This window comes from Pteropus vampyrus, unplaced genomic scaffold (assembly GCF_000151845.1).
Source record: "Pteropus vampyrus isolate Shadow unplaced genomic scaffold, Pvam_2.0 Scaffold31, whole genome shotgun sequence".
Classification (NCBI taxonomy): domain Eukaryota; kingdom Metazoa; phylum Chordata; class Mammalia; order Chiroptera; family Pteropodidae; genus Pteropus; species Pteropus vampyrus.
Window position 1 is genome coordinate 4,109,830 of NW_011888812.1, and position 7,441 is coordinate 4,117,270.

The window sequence follows — 7,441 nt, forward strand, 5'->3', positions numbered from 1 at the left end:
GATATACTTATAATAAAAAGAAAATATGTTATTGGTCAGTAATTAAAATTCAGCTGGGTGTCCTGTATTTTTAGATGCTGAATCTGCAACATCAGCAGAATTTTTGTTCACAAATGACATAACTTACTGAATTTTAAAATCTTTAAATAGAAATAAAGTGGAAGTGCTGTTTAAAATTTTGTTTTAAAACTAAAGAATCAATTAAGAGATTTAAATGTTACATTGATGTTTCAATGTACTGGTTTCGAAATTTAATTATTAAAGTCATTTTAGTTTATTAAAATATAGTCATTGCTGAACAATTATTTTATAAAATATTATATGACTACTATCAAAAATAATTATGCTTGTTTTTTTTTCTAAAAAGAAGGAACCAAGGAAGACTTTTAAATGAGGAAAAGGAAAATATTTTGAAAGGAAAATGTTTTTGCATTCTCCAGCTCTCTAACTGGATTACCTCTTCCTTAAAGCCTTTCCCATCATTCCTTAGAAAATTAACCATCCATCCTCTCTGCTCTCCTTGTATATCTCTGTTGTTGGCATTATACAATGCAACAGTTGTTCGTTTGTATCTCTGCTTGGCAAGAAGATTGACAGTGCCTTGAGATAAAGGATGGAGTTGTGTATCTGTATATGCCTAGACCAGATGTGTTTACAACTAATAATTTTAAATATCAAATGATAATATTAAATATTAAATAATTTCCAATATAAAAGTACTTTCTAAATAACTCAATTGTATTACGGTTACTGGATATCCATGTCCACATAAAGTAATGGCTCCCTTGTTTTAAAATATCTTGTGACATACCTTTTGGATTTAAAAAGTCCTTATTACAAATATGCCTAGAAAAATTAACTGAAAGAAACTTTAGTTGTTTGAGATGAATGTCTTCTAGAGCTAGCATTTTAGCTAGAGTAAAACTATATCAGTCAAATTTAAAATCTCTAAAAACAGACTGTGAATGTATTATATTCTTAATATTAAAAATAAGAGCTGACATTTATAAATGTAATAATTATTTACTTTTACTTAAAGTAAAATATACATACATGAAAGTGTACTGGTGAGCAATTATTGAAGTTTACATATTTCTGTAACTAGAGCCCTGAAAGTCCTCTTCATGTTTCCTTCTAATCACTACACCCCCAACACCATCAAGGGTAATCACTGTTTTAATTCCTAAACACATAATTTAACCTATTTGTGTACCTTATGTTACTGATAGTATAGAGTATAGACTCTTTTAAGTCTGGCTTCTTTTACTCAACATTATATTTCTGAGATTAATTGATATCATTGTGTGTTAGAAACCATTCAATTGTTGCATTCCATTCCATTGTGTGAATAGCTATTAGACCAATGATGGTCATTAAGGCATTTTGTAGATTTGGGCTATTATGAATAGTGCTGACAAAATCATCCTAGAACATGTCTTTTGGTAAACATGTGTACAGTCGAATTTCTGTGCCATGGCAAATGCATGTATTTATCTTTAGAAGATGCTGCCAAACACTTTTCCAGAATTTTACTAAACTATCCCTGCTGATATGAGAACGCTGGGTATGAGAATTCTGGTTGCTTGATAGAATTGTAACTTCTCATGCCTATTATTTTTGAGTATTTATAATAGTTACTGTTCAGCAAGTAGGCAATATGCATAGATTATCAATAATCCTCATAACAACCTTGCAAAGCAGAATGCAATTTTTACTTAGCAGATAAAGAAACTTATATCAATAAGTTTAATAAGTTTCTTAAGGTCAAAAAGCTGATAATATCAGTGCAAGGATGCAAACTGAGGTCTGCCCTACCATATTGTTTCATAATCTTGGTATTATCATGATCCTGTTAGAAAACTTAACAGAATGATATCTGCGACAGCCATCTGTAAACCTTAAAATCCAATCACAGTTGGTACTTTGATTTTCATAGTTTCTTACATGTTTCATATACTAATCTTTGCATAACAACCTTTTTGGGGAAGGTATTATCTCTATTTTACAAATGAGGAAAATGAGATTTTGAAAAGATAAGCGACATTCATGAATTCATATTGAATGACATCTCTAGGAGGTCAGAATTCACAGAGGATAGAATGGGAGTCATTTGAGGATGGCAGCTCTCGAATTCATCACTGCATTTCTAAAGCCAGCAGGAGTGTCTGGCACATGGGAAGCCCTCAATAAATATCTAAGAAATGATAGAATGACTGAATAAAAGAAGAGTCAAAAGGGATTATATGAACATGTTTCTCTAACTAACTTGTAAGATGTAGTCAGGCACCTGAACTTCAGTGATCTACCTCAAATTCATTGCAGAAAAAAAAAATCCCTCATGGAGGAAGTGTATATTAATTTTATCATCAAGTTTCTCTCTAAATAGAGTTATCAAAAAAAGAAGATCACTTGCTTTTTTTCTGTTAGAAATGTGCACTGTGAAATCAAAGATTAAAAATTGAATCTACCACTGGAACTTAATCATCTGGGAAAGTTTGTTCTCTTATCCAACCATTTAATAAATATCTTCTAAGTGCCTCCCAGGGACTAAAGAATATGCCATGTACTAAGGTTAATTGATAAAAAAGGAAAATATATTCCTTATCCTTATAGACATTGTAATTACAATTACATAAACTCCCTGGGTCTTAGTTTCCTAATCTAAAAGTTGGAATGATTTTAATAATATTATCTAATATCATAATAACAATAGTAGAGTATTTTGGTGAATACTCTACTATTTTAAGCGAAAATTTGTGAGATAAAACAACAGTTGCTTACAAAATAGAATGGCCAGTTTTGTGACTATCTTTTTTTTTCCTTTCAGCTAGCAAAAATAAGTTTTTTAAATTTTATTTTATTATTAGTTTCAAGTATACGGTACATTGGTTAGATATTTATATAGTTTATAAGTGGTCCCCCTGAATGCTCTTTCTCTCTTCTGGCTGTCCACCTAGCCATTACATTAATGCTAACTGCATTCCCTATGCCGTGCTCCCCATTCCCATGACCATCTATCAACTACTAATTTGTACTTTTTTAACCCTTCACCCCTTTCTCCCAGCCCCCCAACTCCCTCCTCCCCGGCCATCACCGGATTGTCCTCTACATTTGTGAGTCTGTTTTTGATTAGTTTGTTCCTTTTGTTCCTTAGATCCCACATATAAATGAAATCATATGTATTTATCTTTGCCTGACTTATTTCACTCAACATAATAACCTCTAGGCCCATCCATGTCGTTGTAAATGGTAGGATTTCATTTTTTTAGTGGCTGAGTGATATTCCATTGTATATATGAACCATAACTTTTATTCAATCACATGTTGATGGGCATTTAGGTTGCTTCCATATCTTGGCTATTGTAAATTGTGCTGCCATGAACATAGGGGTGCATAGATCTTTACAAATTATTGTTTGTTTGTTTCTGTTTTTGTTTTTGTTTTTGTTTGCTTTGTTTTTTGGATAAATACCCAGAAGTGCAATTGCTAAGTCAAAATGTATATTCATTTTTAATTTTTTGAGAAACCTCCAGACTGTTTTCTGAAACAAACCCACCAACAGTGTATGAGGGTTCCCTTTTCTCCTCATCCTCACCAACACTTGTCGTTCTTTGATTTATTGGTGATAGTCATTTTGACAGGTGTGAGGTGATATTTCATCGTGGTTTTAATTTTCAATCCTCTGATGATTAGTGACCTTCAGCATCTTTTCATATGTCTATTGGCCATCTGTATTTCCTCTTTGGAGTAATACCTGTTCAGGTCTTCTGCCCATTTTTTAATCACATCGTTTGTTGTTGTTGTTGTTGTTGTTGAGTTGTATGAGTTATTCTCTTGATTTATCTTCAGCATAGTGAGTATAAATACATAGAATCAAAAGAGACAGTGTTTTAGGTGTAGCATTATATTTCTATTTTGTTTTATGCCCCTAGCATCTTTATAGAGAAATATTCACCTAATCCTCTCTCACTCATTTATTAGAGTAAACAATTATTCTTTAACAAATGAAAACTCCAAGTCTTTTCTTCATTGTTTTATCTAATCATTGGTTTATTATATTTTACAAAAACAAAGTTGGTTATCTGTGGAATAAAATGCAAATTTCTGGCACTATAAGGATACATATGTATCTTGTTTACATGCAAACCACCTAAAACAACTCTTTCTCAAGGCCCCACCTTCTTTATTAGGTAGCTCTCACTTATCCTCTTAGGAGTCATTACTGTGTGTCCTTTTCCTCTTTCATCCAACAAGAAAGTTTCCAAACAGTTTTCTCAAGCAGAACTTTCATGCCACTAGAGAAATCATTTTTTTTTTTATTACCACCTCTGCTGTTAAAACAACGTTTTTCTTCCCAGAGAGAGCATGCACACAGGCAGTGGATAGTGGTGGAGGGATAGGGGGATGGTTCTGCACAACATCAACTATGAGTCCCTGCAGGGTTCTCTCCTCCCCACTGAACTCCTGGGCCCAGGAGATACCTACCTTGGCCCTTTCTTCAGCTTTGCCCTAGAATCTAGTGTGCTCAGAGCACATCAATGATTTCTAAGGTATAGTATAGCCATATTCCACTAGCGAAAACTCTGTTACAATACTAACTTAAATATGAATAAAGAGCCCCCAGTCCATTCATTCATCAATCATTTAGTGAAGGCATTGTTTCTGCAAGGATTTGTGCTAAATAAGCATTGGCATAAAACATATGAAACATTCTATTCCCCAGAAATCTACAAAATACTGTGCCTGTCGGTGGTGTTACCAAAAGACATCTGTGTAATTTTATTTACAAGTTCTGAAAATTCATCTTATCTCAACCTCAGATTTCTTAACCTCCTAAAGGCAGTAATCAGAACATTCTCTTTCTGAAGGAAAATGTTCTTAAATCTATTACCAGTTCTCTTAACTGATTTCCTGTCCATCTTTAAATCTTTCAAATGATTTTATTTTACTTTGAAAACCTCTAATCGGTCCACTTTCTTGAATTTATCATTTATCTTAATGTTTTCTTCACAACATGTAATACTTGTTGGATCACAGTGAAATTGTTGAACAATTGTTCATTAAAACTTTATTTTTCCTCACACTTTTCCTTGTGAGCTTATTGTCAAGGTCAATTTTAGAAAAATAATTTAACTAAGATTACTGTCACATTAGATATTATTTCTTTTTTTCTTTCCTTTTCCACTTACATTAAATTTTTACTGATTTTTTTTTAATAATAAGAATTAAGATGTATAAACCATCAAAATGTATTTCATGCATTGACATATATTGGCTATTTGTATCTAAAAAGTATTTCTTTAAACTGTTAATTTCTATAAATATGCAAGTTGCCAAAACATTCAATGTCCATTATGTATAAATAATTATAAAACCCTACACCATTTCCAAACCACATATAAAATTATTACTTTGTATACATCTTCTAAGACTTACAGAGTAATAGCTTATACATAAAGACCAGAAAATAAAGAGGTCTAAAAGTTAGATAAATTTCTGAAAGTATAGCTATAACCACTCATGAAACCCTATCTTCTAAATCCACAGTAAGTATAATTTCCATTATACTATATAATATAGGAGTATGGGTTTTTTCACTAATATTTGTCTAGCTCCTAGCTCAGTAATGATGACACAGAAATGTGTTAATTCTTGTTTGTCTTGCCTTTTCTTTTTGCAAGTTATGAAAGAGAGACCCTCTTGGTTTTCATTTTCACTAAGCTTTAGGAGACATTCTGGACATAAATTTTACTCCAGTCATAAGTAGATAATATTTTCAGAAGAAATATGATAGAAAATTCCAGACATCTAAAGGAGTGACTCAATGTTCCACTTATCAGTTTTGGTAGCAATAGTAATAAAATAGTTAAGCTCATACAACATATGGACAATTAGCATTTAAGTGTAGATTATAAAATATCAATGATTTCAGGCATGTATGATGATACTTTTGGTAAAAATAAGGGTTGAATTTTTTAAGACATTATTTATAAAATAAGCTTTATGTCCAAATGACACAAAGAGCTTTATTCAATCATCTGATTCTGTGTAACCTGAAGTTAAATTAATGTAGTCTCTCTGACTTCAAGTCCAGCATTTCTTTCCCACCATGTTTACTCTTTCACTTAGAAGATAGTTAAAATATAATTTAGAAAAGATAAAAAGTAAAGAATAAAAACAACTCATATTCCACTTGCAGCAAATAATCAAATGATGGCTATCCATCACTGTGGTGATTTGTATATTCCTTAGTATCTTATTCATAGTGTCAAATAGCTAGTTTGAAGCTAAAAAATAAACATCCTTGTTATTAGCCAAAGTATAGCAGCACAAAACCTGTATTAAATCTCCAGAATCTACTCAGAGTATGGGTTCACTAAATCTAGCACAGTGGTAACCTAAGCCACTGAACAGCAATGATTTACTCTCCATGTATCAAAAACATCTTAACTACTCATTCATTTTAGTAGTCCCAAATATCTACTGTTGTTACATAATGAAGAGGTAACCATTTCAAGCTTAATACCTAAATTCTCAAGTATATGATTTTAATGAAAACCAACATGGACGGTTCTAACATTGCGATGCCAAAAAAAAGTGAAATACAGGCTTATTTTCTGTGATAAAGAATATAGAAAAATGTGTGAAATAGTTTTAAGTAAAATCTAATTTTAAAATTCTCAAAAATGAATGCATTTTTGTTATACAGAAAAGTCTTTTTATGTAAGGTATGTGAAGGAAAAATTATGATATATGTGTGCAAATTGCTTTGTCTGTGGGTGTGATATTTTCATTCATCCTAGTGACATAATCTTCTTCAAAAACAGTCTCATAACAATTCTGTTGAAACAAAATTATCAGGCACCAAAGCTGAGATTGATTAGAAGAACTAAGATTTCTCTTATTTATTGTAGAACTCACTGAAAACAAATTATAGAAACAATATGTAATAAAATGAATAGGAAAAAATACCTCAGTTAATTTTTAATAGCAGCCATATTATTTTGATCAGCAGTTTCAAGTAGTAAATGGCAAAGACTGTAATATAGCTCTACAAAAAAATTAATGTTAACTACATAGCTTTAGTTTTGGCTAGAATGTCTAGAACTGTAGCCAAGAAGTCTTCTAGTGAACTTGGGAAATAGCTAACTTACAGCTAAACTAGCTCATGATTGAAATTAGGATGTTTGAGAAAATTCGAGGAGTCTGGCCGTGATTCCGTCTGAATTTAGGAAATCACTTGGAACATAGCTGCCAAGCTCGCAGGAAGTTTAGCCATCAGTTTGTGCACTGGGCTCATTTTATGGTTATATATGAGCCTCCATCTAAAATTCCAGAAATAACATTTGGATTTTCTTTCTTTCTTTTTTTTTTTTTTTCTTCATTTGCATTGCTCTGCTTTTGATCAGAACATTTCTGTGCAGTAGATCTGCTCACGTAA